This window comes from Theropithecus gelada, chromosome 2 (genome assembly GCF_003255815.1).
Source record: "Theropithecus gelada isolate Dixy chromosome 2, Tgel_1.0, whole genome shotgun sequence".
Lineage (NCBI taxonomy): Eukaryota > Metazoa > Chordata > Mammalia > Primates > Cercopithecidae > Theropithecus > Theropithecus gelada.
Window position 1 is genome coordinate 163724350 of NC_037669.1, and position 19302 is coordinate 163743651.

The window sequence follows — 19302 nt, forward strand, 5'->3', positions numbered from 1 at the left end:
TTGCCAAGGGTCTTTCTCTGGGGCATAGCCACACCCATTCATTTATGTGCTGTTTCTGGCTGCTTTTGTGTTGACGGCAGAGTTCAGTGGTTGGAAGACCACTGACCGCCAAGTGACTGCGGACCGCCAAGCCTCAAGTGTTAACTCTTGGGTCCTTTTCAGGAAAAGCTTGCCGAGCATGCTCAAAGGTTTACTTCTCACTCCTATCAGTCCTGTTGCGTTCAGCAGACAGCCTTTCACATGTGAAGGGACTCGTGTTGGGACTTGGATTGCATCTGCCCAGGAGCAGATCCTGAGTGACCCCAGGAAGCCCCATTAGGAGAGTGGGAAAGTGAAACAGGGCAAAGAAGCAGATGCTGGAAGTGTTCATGAGCTGTCCTCACTGAGGGCACTTGGAGCTCCTTCCTGCTGGGAACCTGGGCCGCTGTGTAGGACACATGTCAGAGTCATCCCACTCGAGGGCAGTGGGAGTGGGGGTATTTATCCATCACTGGCTGAGGGGCTTGCACTCCCCAGCACTCTGGCCCATCCCGCAGGCAGTCGGAGCCCGACCCTGCCACCGATGAAAGCTTCCAGGCTGGGAGTTACGTTTCTTGGAGTAAGAAGAGGTGAGTCCAGGAAAGGGATCCCGAGGGTACACCAGCAGGCACCCACAGGGCATGCTGGTTGATGCCACGGTCCCTCAGGGCCTCCCTCTCATTCGTTAGCCAACAAGCCAAGAGCAAGAAAACAGCCCTCACGCCCAGGACCGGAAGGGGCTCACTTTCCTCCACTCCCTTTCCATCCGTGGCGACTGCTACTTGCAAGGAGACCGGGCAATGCAGTAAGCTTGCCCAGGAAGAGGAAACAGACTCATGAACTTCTAGTCAGTCTCTGCCTTAGTAACTTTCACTTAAAATTTAGTTTCAAGAAGCTATGAAGGTGATCCCCAAAGCCTGTATTTTTGGATTTGTCAAGTAACTTAGCGGTGGAAAAGCATTCCTTACTTGGCGGCCGTATCACACCTTCCAAATGCCTCCGCACAGTCTTCGAGATATTTTCAACTCATTCTGTATATAAGTTCAGATGGTTTAAAGATATCTGGTTATGGCTGAGTGAGGTAGAGAACTCAGTTACAGGAAGCCGGCTTCCCTGGCTCTGGCACACTCCTGGACGAGGCCCCTGGCACCTGACTCTCCAGGCATTTGCAACCCGGGAGGTCTTTAGGCCTGCCTGTGTGGTAATACTGAGACGAGAGGGCATCAATGGGGTGTCTGCTTTGTGTCAGGCGTGTTGCCACATCATTTTGAGGTATCCATAACACTAGGCACAGGCTCAGGGATGAAAAGTATCAACTAGTGATTATTGTGTGCTTATACATTAACTCATTTACTCCTCAGTCAAAATTCTTAGGTTCCTTGTCCTTCGGTTTTCTCATGTGTAAGATGGAGTTGAGAATAGCTGTCACCAATATCCATTCTTCCTGTCCTCCTTTGTATTATAATAGCCCATCCACTACCATCACCAATTTTTAGCTGCACACATAATTGCCTGGGATAATACATACCTTTCCCAGGTTTCCTTGAGATATGTGACTAAGTTCTGGACAATGAGATATAAATAGAAATGTCATAGGCAACTTTTAAGGAGTGTTCTCAAAGAGCAAGCCTGAATTTCTTCAACCATTCCTTCTTCCTACTGGCTGAAATATGGATGTGATGGCTGGTTCTTAGGCAGCCATCTTGTACTATGAGGAAGACAATAGATACTGAGAAAGGAAGAGGAAAAGGACACAATCGAACCACATATCAGCCTATAGCTCTCCCCTTTGGACATCATTCCCCCGGCAGGGAAATTGATCACTATCTCATTTAAGCCTCTGACGCTTGATCAGCCGCATTGGTATGATCTGGGCATTTGTTAGAAATGCAGGATATTGAGCCCCACCCCAGACCTGCTGAATAAGAATCTGCATTTTAACAAGATCCACAAGTGACTTGTGCACAAAATAAAATCTGAGAGGCACTGGTTCCAGCTACTGTTATCTGAGAGGGGCCTGTCACTCAACAGTTGACCTCAGTTCTAACTAATGTCCCACTGCACAGCACTGCTGGGAGGATTAAATGAGTCATGAAGTCAAAGCATCTAGCACAAGGCTCTGCCCAGCATGGGGAGTGAGAGTTCATGGGTTAAATTGCCTTGGGGGTGGGTTCTGTGATGGAGCACAGATTTATGGCAACATTGCCATCTGCCATATGGGCCCAAGGACATCCCTAACTGTGTGAAACCTTGGAGACAGAGCAGAAGGGGTGCAATATTTGTTGAATACCATCTTTAGAGGTTTTGTAGAAGCCATTAATTAGGGACCAGGGGAGGGAGAGGTCCTGAGATGGGCCTTCCAGAGCCTGCTGCACAGCTTTGACCCCAAATGGTGTAGACCTAGGGAGCAGGAGGGGAGTTGGTCTTAGACCATTGAGTGGGGGTGGCATGGGAGGGACACAAAGCACCCTCTTCATACTGTCTGCGAGCGTGAGAATAGCCACATGCTGGTCTCTCATTCCCGCACCCAGGCTGTGGAGGGAGAAACCTTCTGGCTGGGGAGTGGCTCTGCTGCTGTACTTATCCCAATTTTCCAGCCGGCCAGGCTTTATCTCTCCTGTGATGTGATTGATAGAGCTCTCCGCAGGGCCTCTCATTATGGTCTGAAGGACACGGTGGCCTAGTTTCATGCAGGGATGCAGGGAACCCAATCATGCGGGGACTGTGGCCCGGGTGTTTTGGAGAGAGATGGGACTTTTCCGACCAGGAGGTAATGGGGTGGTTCTGAGGCAAGGGCTCCTGTAAAAATACCTGTGCTCAGCTGAAGCAGAGGGTTCCTGGAATGGAAAGAGCAAGAACTGACGTGCGCATCACGTCCCTCGCACGCTGTGGTGGGCCTGCCCTGCTCCTGCCCTACTCTGTGCTGTCCACTGCTTGTGTGGGGGCTGGAGCATGCCACACGCTGACAGCCCGGGGAGGGCTTGGTGGGCACCCCTGCCAGGAGCGTCCACTTGGGTGGCTAGAGCTGCACTGTGCTCTGCGTGTGTGTGATGCGGCGTGTTTCTGTGTCTATTTCTCTGTCTCCATCATCTCTATTTTCCCCAATACCTGGAAGCAGAATCAGCGCATTGAGAGGTCTCTGGGACCACATTGCCCCAGTTGTTGGAATCCTGGCTCTAGCTGTTGGACCATGGACAAATTACTTTGCCGTGTCACAGATTTTCTCTTTGTGATGGAGATCATCAGCTTGTTGTGAGAATCGAATGAGTTGGCCCACATAGAGTCCTCAGAGTAAGCCCTCAATCAATGGTAGGTGATGCCTTCCCTCCCCCACCCAAGGTCCTACACACTACTGCCCAGCAGCCTGAGCGCGAGGGACACTAGAAAGTCCTGCCCTCCTGCAAAGTGACATCTCAAGTCACAGCCACCTGGAAAAGCCTTCCCTTTAGCCGTTACAGCAAAGCAGAAAAGGCTAGGGTTGAGTGAGAAGACCTGGCACCACCACTCACTGTGTGATCTTGGGAAAATAACTCATCCCCTTGAGCCTCAGTTTCCCCAAGTGTAAAGTGGAGATGAAATGACATTGTCTTTGTCCTCCACATGCCCCTAGGGCTGGCTGGAACTCAGAGACGACTCTGCCTCCTCCAGTCTGTGTTCTCCCTCCCATTCATGGGACTCTTCAGATGCCACCCATGTGCTGTGGCATTTACGTGAGTCAGATTAGGTCAGGCTTGCCACAATAACAAATTATCCTCGAAATCTGAGCTGGCCCCTTTCTTGCTAACACAGACTCTAGTGAGGGGCTGGGGATTCCCAGGGCAGCCCCTTGCCCCGTGGTGACTCAGCAATCCAGGTGCTTGAATCCAGGCTGCCTCCTTCTCAACCCAGGGCTTCATTCAGCACAGCTGGGAAGGAGAGAGCTGGAGGGCTGCACACTGACCCATAGATGCTTTATCCAGGAGTCCCAGGCAGCACTTCTGCTCACAGTCCATTGGCTAGAACCTTCCCGTGGCTTTGCCTCTCTGTGGGGAGGCGGGGCAATGTGGGGAGCACATGGTTACCCAGTACGCAGCAAACATCTTGCCAAAGAGTCTCTTTCCGTCTTAACCTCTGCATTTGTTTTCTCAGCGCCACGGGCCACTCAAAAACCTGCACAGGAGCTCCAGGCAAAAATGGCAGCGTCCCGGGGCCACGTCCAGCTGCAGGGGAAGAGCTGGCTGTGTCAGTACAAGTCGGGCCTCTTCAAGTGTGGGGAGAATGGGGAGAATTTAATCACAAATCCAAAGGTCCCACCAGGCCAGTGACCAAGTTCAGAGCCCGGGCCCACGTGCCCTAGACTTCAAAACAGAGTAGGGAGAGGCCAGCCATCGGGAGGACGGACCTGCTGCCTGCAGTTGCCGAGTTCGGGTAAGTCCCCAGGAGTCCCTGTCTCGTGAAATCCCCTTAATTCCATCCAGTTACAAACAAAAGGAGATGCTGTTTCTCCAGAGCCACTGATCCCTTAAGTGGCTTTCCCTGTTGCTTGGGTTCTTATTAAGGTTACTTGGGACTGAGTCACCTGTCCTTGAGTGACAGTTCAACTTGAAGGCAATGTCTTGCAGAGCTGCTGCCCCAGGGGCCATCACCAGGTGCCCTGCTCGTAGTAATCTCTTTTTAAATTACTGTTTTCTGCTTAAGCCCATTGTTGCCATGTGGGTGACTGACATTTTAGCTAAATGTCTTCCTGGGAGACATCATCCTGTCTTTTGAAGCAGTAATTCTTTCAGAGGGATTTTACCCAAGGGCAGAGATGGTGAGGTAAGGGGGACTGCAGAGGCTTGGGCTGGAGCCTTTCCCAGGCATGCAGCGCCAGCAGCCCAAGCCGTTCCCTGCCCTGAGGGGGCCACTTGTGCCTGAGGAGGAGAAGACAGAACGGGAGACTGAGATCCATTCTCTCCTCTCCTAAGAGTCCTAGACACTCAGGGGACCTGTCGTGTCTGGGTTTCCCAGAAGCAGACTCTGAGACAAGGATTCAGATACAAGCAGCTAATCTAGAAGGTGATGCCCAAAAACTCTATGAGGTGTGGGGAGACAGGGAAGGGAAGGGCACAGTTTTCAAGCCCATCAGGGCTGCCGGCACCTGGGGTTTCCTCCTCCTCCCTGGGGAATTCCTGGAGGTGGAGTCAAACCTTCTCATCAGTTACCCCAGCCAAGAGATGCGGTGGTAAGGATTTATCTGCACCTCTGCTCTCCTGCTTCTGGGACACTGTGTCTCTAGCCTGTCAACTGGCTCTGTGCATTTCAGGTAGGGAGGAGCACTCCTGGGCAGCGTGTCCCAGCGTTTGTGACACAGTCTTCTGAATGCAGAGGTGGATGTCCATGAGCTCTGAGCCAAATTTGATCCATCAACAGGTTCCATGGCCCTGGCCACATGGTGGGTTCCTGTGCAGCCAGGTGACCTGAAGCGGGTCACTGGGTAAGGCTGAAAGTGCAGCGAGTTTGGGTGTGTAGGGAACAGCCACTTGTGGACTGACTTGCTGAGCGGGAGGGGCTGCTTTTCTATGAAGTCACATTGTTAGGCAGCAATTTTGTCTTTGAGTGTTTCTTCCCGGGCGGAGGGCAACAACTGCGGTATATTTTTCAGGGCTGCAAGTGCAGCTGTTTTCGTGGTTGCGTAGCAAACCAAAAGGAAGTCTCCTGTGGCCAAGGAGTTGAAAATAGACATGCGACCTTATGGACTGTGTGGTGCTGCCGTGACCTGCAACACAGGTGCCCGTCCACCCAGCCCACGGCAGCGCAGCCCTCCTTGACCTGTGTCTGTGACACAGAGGAAGGAACTGGTCTTGCACGGGAAACCAGCCTTTGTTCCAACCCTGAAATCATGCCACCGTCTCCTGGTCTGGACCTTCGGTGGCTCCAGCTTTCTTTATGCCCATCGTATTTAGAAGCATCCCTTTTCCTGGCCTCTTCAGGGTGACAGCTGTGTTGAGACACACACACACACACACACGCACACATGCACATACACAGCACAGCCATTCCCTAATCAGGCCATGATGCACCGCCCATCCCTCTCTCTGTTTGCATTGCCTTTGCGGTGGAGCCGGGGTCCTCTGCTGGGCCCTGAGAGCGGGCAGGGGTCTTGGTGTTTCCCTGGAGACTCAACACGTGGTGGTGGGCAGCATTTGGTTGGCTCCTCACAGGGCCTCTGCTGCGCTGCAGAAGGTGAGGATGCTAGGGACCCTGGTGTGGCCTTATTCTGGTGCAAGCTTCTGGGGTGCAGCAGGGTGGGTGGGGCATGCATTCCTGGCCATCGCTCCAAGGCCTTTAACTTGATTTCTCAAAGCCCCTTTGGAGAAAGCGTTCTGGGGTCGGGATCTGGGGCTGGGTGAAAAGAGTGTTAGACTCATGAAGAGCTGTGTGCGTTTGAGCTTTCCAGCAGTTCAAGAAGTTTGCCAGACATGAAAGGCCGGACGAGCCTGGTGATTAGATCCCTGGTTCACCGCCAAGGACAGACTTTTGTTGTTTTGTTCTTTGTTTCTTTCAGATTTTGTCTTCCCCTGCCCCCACCCCACTTCTTTTTAGCTCTGTTTCTTTCTCTCTTATCTCTGTGCATCAGCGTGGTTCTCTTTGTGTGTCTCTGCATCTCTGTGTGTCTCTATTTATCTCTTTGTCTCAGTCTTTAAATGTCTCTGCCTCAGTATCTCGAAGCCTCTGTCTCTATTTCTCTCCTCCTCTCTCTGATGCTGTCTCTGTTTCCATCACTGTCTCTCTCTGTCTCTGCCTTTCTGTCTCCCTCTCTCGTGCTCTGTTTGCTCTGTCTCTGCCTCTCTCTGGCCCAGTCCAGAGCCCTTGGCATGAGGACATGGGTGAGTCAGGGCTGGCTGCAACTGGACACCTCAGGGAGACCAGCCAGGCCTGGTCCCTCTAAAAGGGAGTGATGTGTGTACTTTCGCAGGGGGGGCGGGGGGTAGAAATCTGGCAGTACATTCTGTCCCGGTCCCCATCTGGGGACTTCACTCTCCGTTGTCCCACCCCCATCCTTACCCCCACCAGAGGGCTGTTCTTGGGCAAAGCAGAGCAGCTTCACTGTCAGGCACGGGACATTCCAGTTTCAAGAGACGTTTAGGATTTATGTGCAACCAATGAATAAGGCAAACATGACATGGGACATTTGACTAGTTTATCTTGATCACTAAATGTCTAGGTGGTAACAAGACAACCTGACAGATGTTACCAGGAAAACTCGATATTTGGGGGTCACTTATATTTGAGCAAGGGTAGCATTCATGTTCACCTGTGCATTTGAGGGGCATGGGGACTGGTGTGCCCAGAGCCTGGAGGGCTCCCATGTCGCAGCCAAGGGAGGCTGTGGACCCAGATCAGTTTCCACTGTTCCTGGTTCTCTGCCGTTTCACAGCACTGGCTCCTCCTGGTCAGGGCAGACCTCTGCTGTCATAGCCTGAGCACCAAGATGTGGCCCAGGAGAGGATCCAGGGCTCTCCATCTATCTGGCCCTGCTCCTAGGTGCTCACAAAAGTAAATGACAGCAGAGGGGATGGGGCACATCCCAGGCACAGCGTGGGGGCTGATCCTCCCAGCCCAAGGCTCAGCAACCACAGAGGGCTAGGTGAGAAAACGCATGTGGTGTGTCGGGTGTGAGGCGGAGGAAATGGGCATCTGTGGCCTGTGGAACTCAGACGGGCAAAGAGAACCCATGAAAGGCACCTGAGTGGTGGGTGACATGAGCAAATAATGTCTTTGTAGAAAGGCAAACCTGGCAGCTCTGCACTGAGTGCATAGAAGTAGAGGCAAGACAGGCCCTGGAAAAGAGATGGATCTACGAAATGCAGCCTCCAAAGCGCAGATCTGATCTGAGAGGATCCACCACTCCATGACCCTGCAGCTTGGTAGTGTGTGCACATGTGTGTGCATGCGTGTGCATGTGTGTGCATGTATGTGTGAATGTGTGTGTGCATGCGTGTGCATGCGTGTGCATGTGCGTGTGTGCGTGTGCGTGCATGTGTGCGCATCCATGTGCATGTGTATGTGCATGCATGTGTGCATGTGTTTGTGTGTGCATGTGTGTGCATGTGTACGTGTGCATGTGTGCATGCATGTGTGCGTGTTTGTATGCATGTGTTTGTGTGTGCATGTGTGTGCTTGTGCATGTGTGCATGTATGTGCATGCATGTGTGCGTGTGTATGCGTGCATGTGTATGTGTGCATGTGTATGCGTGAATGTGTGTGTGCATGTGTGTGCTTGTGTATGTGTGCATGTGTGTTCATGTGTGTGTGCATGCATGTGTGTGCATGTGTGTGCGCATATGTGTTTTTGACTTGTGTCTTCCACTAAACTTCCATCTTTGACCACACCCCTTCCCTCCTTGCTCCTTCCTGCAAATCCACTCCTGGGAGACCCTGAAGAAAGGGTGGGCAAATAACATGGAGCTAAATCTTTCAAAGCTGGGGGAGGGAATGGGATCAGAAGACTGGGCCCAGTCAACCTTCTTTCCTCCACCCATGAAAGTGACCAATTTAGAGATTTCAGCAAATCCCAAAGGTGCTTGTTCATGCATCAGCTCTATTCACAACAGTCCATAAACTCCTCAATTGTTCAGACCAGCTATGGTACATCCACACACCGGCATGCCACTAGCAATGACAAGGAGCTTTGCGAGTGGACGCTGGTCGCAGCAGACTCTCACAGTGACCAAGAGGACCCCACCTGTCCAAAAGGATCCTACCTGCACATGAGGACCTCACTCTGCAGTTGAGGACCCCGCGGCACTCTATTCCTGTGCAATTCTGCAACCGGCTAAAGGCTCCTGGCAATAGAACGCACATCAGTGGTTGCCTTGCGGGAGGCCAGGACTTGGGGGGACCTGAGAGAGTTTTCTAGGGTGATGGAATATTCTGTATCTGGACGATGTGGTGTTCCACACAGGCATCAACATCTGTCAGAACTCACTGGGTTGAGCCTTCAATATCTACCTTATTGTATGTAAATTCTAACTCAAGAAAAGAAAACAGGCTGCCGATTCAGAAAAAGAAAGAAAAAAGAGGGAGCAGGAGGCATAGGATGTGGCCTGACCTCTCGAGGGTCCCTTGGGGTAAATACAGACACCCACCAGACCCACATCAGGCCTGGCAAACACAGAGCCGCTGTCTGCAGGGGTGGGCTCCTTACCTCAAGCCCCTGCGTGCCTCCCTGGCTCACCCCTTCCGGCCCTGCTGTGGGCTCCATGGACAGAGCTTCCCAGGTGTTAACAGAGGCCATGCATCCTGATTTTCATGTGCAGTCTCTGTTTTGTAATATTGGCTGCTAACACCTACATCTCAAAACATGAAGTGGTCCTCAAAGACCACATCAGGCCCTCTTGCCACTTTATCCCCTTATCCTTAAAAGTTTTGTCCTCAAGAGTGTTTCAGATGGCCTCAGAGCTGCTGGAGGTTCCCTTGTGTTTTGAGCACACCACAAATTCCTGATGTTCTTCCATTCAAGTGACCAACTGAGCAGGCTGGGGCCAAGTCAGGAAGAGGCCATCTTGGGCCAAGCTGTGAGGAGTGGGTGCAGTGGCGTAGGAAGGGGTCCTGTGGGAGAGAATCCAAGAGGGAACGTCCTCCCTGAGATGAAATGTTTACTGGTGTGATTCTTGTGCTGCAGGTTGGGAGAAGGGACCAAGGTTCAGGTTCGGCTGGATGCCAGTCTCCCAGCGGGTCACCCTGGGTTTGGATCTGTGTCCCCGCTCAATCTCATGTTCAGTTGTAATCCCCAGTGTTGGAGGTGGGACGTGGTGGGAGGTGATTGGATCATGGGGGCGGATCCTTCATGAACAGGTTCGCGCCATCCCCTGTGGTGCTGTTCTCCTGAGAGAGTTCTCACGAGACCTGTTTGAGTGTGTAGCACCTCCTCCTTCTCTCTTTCTGCTGCTCCCACCATGGGAAAAGGTGCCTACTTCCCCTTCGCCTTCTACCATGATTGTAAGTTTCCTGAGGCCTCCCAGAAGTTGAGCAAATGCCAGCACCATGCTTCCTGTACAGCCTGTGGAACTGTGAGCCAATTAAACCTCTTTTCTTTATACATTACCCATACTCAGGCCAGGCACAGTGGCTTGTGCTGGTAATCCCAGCATTTTGGGAGGCTGAGGTGGGTGGATCTCTTGAGCCCAGGAGTTTGAGACCAACCTGGCGAACATGGTGAAACCCCATCTCTACTAAAAATACAAAAATTAGCCAGGCATGGTGGCATGTGCCTATAATCCCAGCTACTGGGAAGGCTGAGGCATGAGAATTACTTGAACCAGGGAGGCAGAGGTTGCAGTGAGCCAAGATCACACCACTGCATTCCAGCCAGAGCAACAGAGTGAGACTCTGTCTTGAAAACAATAAAAAAATATAAAAAATTACCCATACTCAGGTATTTCTTTACAGCAGTGTGAGAACAGACTCATCCACATCCCATGAGGAAAGCTGGCCCCACTGGGGGGCTCTCTGCAGAGACGTGGCCTCCTGCCTTTCTCTCCAGGATACCCCAACGTCCCTCCACAGCCTCAGGGCCCAGGGTCCCCATCCACCTGAGCCAGGGCTACAGGTCTCCTCTCTTTCCTCCTCAGGCCCTGGGACTCCACTCCCAGCTCCATCAGGGGCTCACAGTGGTGACTCCCTCCCCGCAGGCTTTTGTCTTTGAAATGAATATCACAGCAGCTGTGAGGACTAAAGGAGGTGATGTCTGCAAAAGCAGTGATGGTTGTCAGCAGTGGAGTCTTCTGGAATCTCTGAGCCATCTGGTGATGGAAATGTCTCTGTCGGTGGGAGAGGGGAAGGGCTTTTCCCGTGGTCTGGGCACTGCCAGAGTCTTTCACATTGCCCGGTCCCAAGGTCTTTGATGGGTATGCACGGTGGTGAGAGTGCAGGTTCTGGAGAGAAGAGCGAGTCAGCCTGGGTTCAGATCCAATCTCTGGGAACTTACGCACTGTGAGGCCCTAGGGAAATTATTTAATCCCTCTGAGCCTCAACTTTCTCTCCTCTAAAATGGGAAAACAACATTACCTGCCTCACAGGGCTGTTGTCAGGTTAAATGAGTTAATACATGTAAAACACTCACAGCCGTAGCCCATAAATGCTTGCAAAATAGGCCTTTCCCAGCTGGGAAAACAATTTAAGGCCAATTATAGATGGATGTTGATGAAAGACTCTCTTTCCTGTAAGTAAAAAAGTTGAGACTTATTCTCAATTTGAGTCACCATAGGGTAATAATGTGGAGGTGAAACAGCGTGGGCCGTGTCCTCCAAGAGAATGCAGGCTGCAAATCCCAGCTTAACTCTACATCATCCTTGGCCAGTGCGGGTGTGGTTCTAGCTCTTTGCTCCCTCCCTAGTTGTAGGATCGGAGTTTGCAGCTGCCGCTCTGGGGGCTGGTGTGCTTCCCGCTCCACCCCTGCCTCTGGGCTCAACCATAGGACTTGCCTTGGCCAACAGGATGTTAACAGATGTGATGCACGCAGAGGATGTGTGCACAGATGGGCTCGATCTCTTGCACAGCTGCCCTCACCATGAGAAGAATGTGTCCCACATTCCCTTGCTACTGGCTCCAGTATGATGACCCTATACAGAGCCCTTATATCAACCATCTTTGTTATTTCCCACCACAGTCCTAGGAGAGGGTCTTGTCATCCTAATGGAGATGAAGAAACTGAGGCCCCACTGGGGTCACAGAACTTTTACCCCAATCACACCAGTGGTTGGTGGCAAGACCAGAAATCTGTGTCCCTCTGACCTCACCGCCTCTGGTCTGAGCTGAGCTTCTCCCACAGCAGGACTTTCTTACAAACCCATATCCCCTCCGGTAGGCAGGCAGGAGAGGTTCCTGGTCAGCATTAAGAAACAGCACATGGGGTGCCCACATTTTCCTGCTCAGGTAGACCGAGGAACTGAGCCAGAATCACAAAGAAGACATTTGCCCCCTGAATCAAGTTAAGTGGTTTCTGTCTGGAGTGCAGTGAGCAGCTCCCAATTGTCAGGGGGAGGTTTAAAGTTGACACTTGAAGGAAGAGAATTTCATCAGAAAAGGCTGCAGCCTTTACAGATGATGCCCTGGGAGCCCTGGAATCTCTAGAGAGGACTCATGGTTGCTTGTTTGCTGGCCAATATGGAGAGAAGATGGTGCGAAGAGGAAAATGGAGCCGGGGTGGTCTCCAGAGGCCCGGAGTCAAATTCCTTACCAGCCAGCCAGCTTGTCCCAAGTGCCTAGGAGCCAATCAAGTCACAGCCTCTGGGATTGACAATGGCTGGGAATGGTGGATGTGATTCAGATAGGAGTAGGGACAGTGGGGAAACTGAGGCAGACGGTGGCTGAGAACTGGCCTCATACATACTCTCATTGAGGAGGGTAGAAGGAGTGCAACTGCCTCAAGGGAAAAATTTCTCACGTGAAAGTCGTTTTTCACATGAACATTCTGAGACTCTTATGTGCTACACGCCTTCGTCCTATTCCCTTCTCTTTATGACCCTAGCAGGGAGGAACTGCAACTCCTGTTTTACTGATGGAGAAACTGAGGCTCAATAAGATGAAGGCCTTGAGCAAGGTCACCCCACTGAGAATCATATCTGGGCATGCGTGACTTCAGAGCCATGCTCTTTGGGGAAAAAGTTTGACCCCAAGCTGTGTAATCGATATGGCTAGGCTTTGTGTCCCCACCCACATCTCATCTTGAATTGTCATCTCTACAATCCCCACGTGTTAAGGGAGAGACCAGGTGGAGGTGATTGAATAATGGGGGTGGTTTTCTCCCTGTTGTTCTCGTGACAGTGAGTTCTCACGAGATCTGATGGTTTCATAAGGGGCTCTTCCCCCTTCACTCAGCACTTCTTCCTGCTGCCTTGTAAAGAAGGTGCCTGCTTCCCCTTCACCTTCCGCCATGATTGTAAGTTTCCTGAGACCTCCCCAATCATGCTGAACTGTGAGTCAATTAAACCTCTTCCTTTATAGATTACCCATTCTCAGGTAGTTCTTTGTAGAAGTATGAAAACAGACTAATACACTGTGTCTACCCTGAGTATAGGCATGGAACAAGGGTAGGCCTGGTCTGCCTTTGGTTGGGATGTGTTCATTAAAATGAATCATTAATATAATGATACCTAATTTACTTGGCCTCAGAGAATGTGGTATTCTTCACATTAATTTGCTAGAGCTTACTACTTGAAGCATTTTGATTTCTGTAACTCTCAATAGTTTGGGGTGAAATCACTCTTGACCATCAGTTGTTGCCTTGCTGAGGAGTATACTAAACAAAATTCAGTCTTTTCTAGAGGACTCTGGTAACCACTCTGAGCAAAGGTGGCTCTGCTGCAGTAAAAGAGGTGCCCCTTGAGCCACTGAAGTGAATTGGATTATTCACCCTACACTGAGTGGGCCCAGGTTTCTAGCATTATGAGACTGTTTTTAAGTCTCACCTGCATTGTCATATTATCAGTTGTAACATCAGCTGTTGTCTAAGGCCATCTCCACCGAATGTGAATGGCTGTGGACAAGGAGACACTATGGCCAAACCTTTTAGGTGTGTGTTAAATATATGTAAATAACAGAGCAATGGCTGATGGGCCTCCTGCAGTGACTTGGTGACATTTACACACCTGTCATTGCTACTCAAGTTCTCTGCTTTCTTCCCAACTCTCAGTTGTGTTATAGGCATTTGCATTGTCCCATCTATTACATCCAGATAAGTAATGACTCACACATGAGGCTGGCGCAATATAAGGAAAATCTATTTGCTGAGAGTGGGCATAAAAGATAGATTCCAGGCTGGGCGTGGTGGCTTATGCCTGTAATCCCAGCACTTTGGGAGGGTGAGGCGGGTGGATCATTCGAAGTCAGGAGTTCGAGACCAGCCTGGCCAACATGGTGAAACCCCATCCTTACTAAAAATACAAAAAAAATAGTGGGGTGTGGTAGTGTGCCCTTGTAATCCCAGCTACTTAGGAGGCTGAGGCAGGAGAATCGCTTGAACCAGAGAGGTGGAGGCTATAGTGAGCTGAGATTATGACACTACACTCCAGCCTGGGCAACAGAGTGAGACACCATTTAAAAAAAATAGTAATAGATTGTGTGCATCAAAGGCCATGTAAAAACCTGCACACAGATGTTCTTAGCAGCTTTATTAGTAACAGCTAAAAACTACAAACAACCCAAATGTTCTTCAGTGGGGTAAACATCAACTGTGGTACTTCCGTATCGTAGAATGCTACGAAGACATAAAAGGGAAATAATTTTGATACACACAAGTTGGATGGATCTCAAGAGCTTTAGATGAAGTGAAAAAAGCCAATCCTTAAAGGTTCCATGCTGCATAATTCCATTTATATAACATTCTCAGAATGACAAAGCAACAGTGACGGAGAACCGTTCACTGGTTACCAGGGGCTAGGGATGCAGGAGGCTGTGACTATAAGGAGGGAACATGAGGGAGTTTCTTTGTGGTGATGGAACTTTCTGTATCTTGATTGTGGTGGTGGCTATACAAATCTATACATGGGATAAAATTTCATAGAACACCAGAAAAATAAAAAGAGTGCATGTACAAATGAGCACAATTGCAGTAGGGCCTTCAGTTTGGTTAACAGTAACTAGTAATGCAGCAATTTCCTGGTCTTGATAATGGTACTATGGCTAAGTAAGATGTTATCATTGGAGGAGGCTGGGTGAAGGGTACAAGGTAATTCTCTGTACACTATCTTTGCAACTTCTATGTGCATGTAAAATTATTTCAAAATAAAAAGTTGAATTATTTTTTAAAGCCTTTCTAAGACAGCCAGTAGAAATAATTTTGGGATTATCTGGTGTTCCGAATTATGCCTACCATGGTTTCCTTCCAGCTGTGTTTTCCATTGATGCATAATGTTCCAATATAATTTAATATCTCTTTGTGGCCTATAAAATAATTTTTCCCAGTTCTCTTTTCATTATTATAATGATAGTTAGTATTCATCATGACTCTGTCTGAACTCTTATTTACCTGAACCAATGACCAGATTAGAAGCAGCTGTGAGAGGAGAGGAGCTGGGGTAGGGAGGCGACAGGCAGGAAAGGCGACACTAAACTGTCAGCTCCATAAGAACATATCCTTTTTTTTTTTACTGCTGCTTCCCCAGTGCCTAGAACAGGGTCTGAAATACTCAGTAAATATTGATTGAGTGCATGTATGTGGACCCAGAGTTGTGTCCATACAACCTGTACACTAAGCCATAGGATGTACCTGTGCCTTCTTGGATATCACTAACTAGAAATACTTGGAGACAGACTACAGTTTTATGGCCCTTCTGCATGGGGATGGGACACACCAGCATCTGTCGGGCACTCACCGTTAGCCAGGCCATACACTCATCCGCTTCTTGCTCGTGCCCTGAGAGGCAGGCAATGCATGCCCAATTGCAGGTAAGAGGATGGAGGTTCAGAGACGTTGTGCAAGTTGCTTAAGGGCACGTAGCACTTGTGTGAGGCCGAGGCCCTTCTTGCACCCAGATCCACTGGCTGCCCAAGCCTGCACTCCTCGCATTGCACATCTTTTCCATGCAGACCCCTTGCTTTGGGTTTGTAATAGGGACAGCTGTATAAATTGTGACGCATGGACCAAAATTAGTTGGAGTTTTTTTTTTTTTTTGAGATGGGATCTCTGTCACCCAGGCTGGAGTGCAGTGGTGCAATCATGACTCACTGCAGCCTCAACCTCCCTGAGTCCAAGTGATCCTTTCATCTCAGCCTCCTGAGTAGCTGGGACTACAGGCATAAGCCACCACATCTAGCTAATTTTTAAATGTTTTGTAGAGATGGGGTCTCACCATGTTGCCCAGGCTGGTCTCAAAGTCCTGGGCTCAAGTGATCCTTCTATCCCAAAGTGCTGGGATTATAGGCCTGAGCCCGGAAATTTGAAATTAGATTTATGCAGGAGTGTCTAGGTTATTATGACGTCTGATTCATCTCTTCAAAGAAAGGGGTCAGTGTCCCCAGTGTCACTTTGGGCCATGCATCATGAACTGAGTCACAAGTTATAGGGCTATTTCCCAGGTGTTTCTGAGAGAAGAGTACCAGACCCAGAAGTGTTTTGCAGACCTGTCAGGGCTCAGATGACATGAGCAACAAGAATGCAGCAGACCTTTCGGGGGAGGAAAGGTGGGAGAGGAAGGGTGACCTGGGAACAAAGAGGATCTTTCACAGCAGGTGCCAAGACTCTAGGTCCTCCTCTTACATTCTGGTGAATGATCATTGTCACCTGGCTGGAATTTGTGCAAAATTGGCTGCATTCTGGGAAAAGCACTTGTCAAATCCTCCCAGAAAAGAGCCTGGAGCCAACATGTCCCTCAGAAACCATCCTCCTGGCCTCCCTAGAATGCCTTCTGCCCCTGGACACCTGAGCAGTTCTTATTTCTTTGCATAGATTAGGAGGATATTCCAATCTATTCTGCATTAAAAGACACTTTTTTTTTTTTTTTTTTTACATGCTTCTTCCTCTGACAGCTATAGCTTCAAGCAGTTCTCTTTTTAGCTAAAAAAGCTTATCAACTATGTGACCACTGAACTCTATACAATCTACAGAGTTGGTTAATATTATGGACACTTCTTTAAGGAATCATCTGAATCTTTAAGCTGTAGGAATTCACCCATTAGTGGATCATGAGATTAATTTAGTGGGTCACATCCAGCACTTATGAAAATAAAATAGAATCAAATAAAATAGGGGAGGAGGTATCAGAATGAGCAAGGTATTGCATGCAGTATGAGGATGTTTGTTTCATGAGCCTTCTGTTTCAGGGTGTGTATGGTGTGTGTATTCAGGGGTTAGGGTGTGGCAGTGGAGGCAGCTGACTAGCTAGCAAAGCTGTACTCCTCTACACAGTATCAGTGTGTCCCTAGGAAGGGGTTGCCCTTGTGTCTGGGTAGGCTGCTGGGTGACTTGCTTTCCCAGTGGAGTGTGATTAAAAATGACACTTTACTTCTGAGTCAAGGTGGCTCTGACATTGGTGGGAAAGTCCTAAAGGATAGAGCCTCAAAGTGGCTGGGTCCCTGAATCACTGCATGGAGGAGAGTCACACACAAACCAGGAAGCCTCACTTTGATACTTATGTCTGTGAGAAATGGACTTCTCTTGTTTTAAGCAACTGACATTTTGGAACCTGTGTGTTATATAGCAGCAGACACAATCCTATTTAATATATCATGGAATATATTTTTAAGCCAGTCAAATTTCATCATAAAATGTATTTATTACTGTGGGGTCTGGTCAAAAAGTTTGAAAAAAGTGCCAGCTCAGCCGGGCGTGGTGGCTCATGCCTATAATCCCAGCACTTTGGGAGGCCAAGGTAGGTGGATCATGAGGTCTGGAGTTCAGGACCAGCCTGGCCAAGACGGTGAAACCTCGTCTCTACTGAAAATACAAAAAAATTAGCCGGGTGTGGTGGTGGGCACCTATAATCCCAGCTAGTCGGGAGGCTGAGGTGGGAGAATTGCTTGAAACCCAGGAGGCGGAGGTTGCAGTGGGTTGAGATCACGCCACTGCACTCCAGCCTGGGCAACAGAGCAAGGATCCGTCTCAAAAAAAAAAAAAAAAAAAAAAAAAGGAAAGCCAGCTCTACATCAGCCTCCTCATTTTTCAGATGGAGTGTCAGAGAGAGTGGGGCCTACCCACTGTCTCCTGGACCAGCTGGGACCAAACTCAGCCTACACAGGAGGCGTGGGTGATAACATGAGGCCTGGATCTGCTTTGTTCCCATGGAATCCAGCAAAGCGGATCCCCAGTTCGACTCCAGCAGGCACGTCTCTTACCTGTCTCTGCCACATCCACTTCGCCACCAGGGGACAGAGCTAATATCTGGCTCTGCTTCCTGCAGCCTCCAGCCCCAGAGCAGCTCAGGGACAGGAAGGGTAAACTCTGCCTGGCCTTGCTGAGCTAGTTCTCGGGGCTCCCACTGCAAGCTCTGTGGTTAACGCCTCTGCTGACAGCAGACAGGACAGACTTTCTCTGAAAGTCTGAGTTTCTCTGAATCTCTGAGGTGCAGGATTCTCAGAAACCCAGTGGCAGCCTTGCCACACACCACTGCTGTGACGCTGGGTGAGTCACACACACGCCCAGGAACAAGCCTCCATATTTTGTGACAGGGTGAGTTTGGTCCCTGGTGCTGGTGCTGCACGGTAGATGGAAGCACAGAGGCTGCTGCGATCATGCGGAGCTTGTCACTTCCAGGAGTTGGAAGCCACCCAAATCCTGCCATTCAGGTGCTGGGGGAGGGGAAGTCCTGAGGGGCAGAGCTTTGGGGCTGTCTGCACACATGTGGCCACATCAGCCCAAGGCTTTGCCTTCCCCATCACCAGCCCCCATGGGGAGACTGGGAGGAGTTAATGCAGGTGACAACCAGACCAGGGCCTGGAGTTTGACAGGCTTAATCCGCTTGCAACACTCCTGCAAGGTGGCCAAGCTAGGCATTTGCCCCAGCCCCACCCCCCCATATTAACGATGGGGAAATGGAGGCTCCCGAAGCTTGCTTGTCTTGCTCATAGTCCCCTCTTGATTGGCTGACAGTGGGCTAGATGGACCCCTGGCACCTTGAGGGTGGAGTCAGGCAGGCAGGGCTCAGGGCACTGGTGTCTGATGGACACTAATCTCTCTGAATGAATTGGGGTTGGTTCTAAGCGACACTGGCTTCTATCTTTCCCCAACCTGTAAGCAGCCTGGGATTTGATCAGAGTTGATTATGACTCTTTCCCCAGGGGTGATGTTTGTGGGAGGGGCAATGTTTATGGGAATGAAAGCAAAGAATGACAAAGAGGTTTAGGGAAAACCTGATACCAGCTGGTCCTCAAGATCTGGGGAGGAGGAGGTTTCCATGCTCTCCCCCACCCCACCATTCTGGGCTCCCAGAGTCATCTACTCATCTCCTCCTCCTCTACATACTCATATTCACCCCTCACACTCCAGTGGCCCGAGCTCAGTCCCTTCAAGGGAGGCTGGTCTAGTTGTGTCCCTCCCCAGGGGGAAAGGGAACTGGGACTTCCTGAAGGGTCTCTGCCACATCCTTCCTATCTGAAATTATCTCACTCATTCATTTACTGGGCATTGCCTTTCTCTCCCACTGGATTGCAAGCTCCCTGAGGACAGGTATCTTATCCATCTTGTTCACTGCATGTCTCCAGCCCCCAGCACAGTGTTTGGCACATGGTAGGTGCTCATAAATATGGGTGAATAAATAGCTAAGGCTCAGAGTCCCTCTTTTCAAGATAAGAAATGCAGAATCTGGACTTGGACATGAATACATT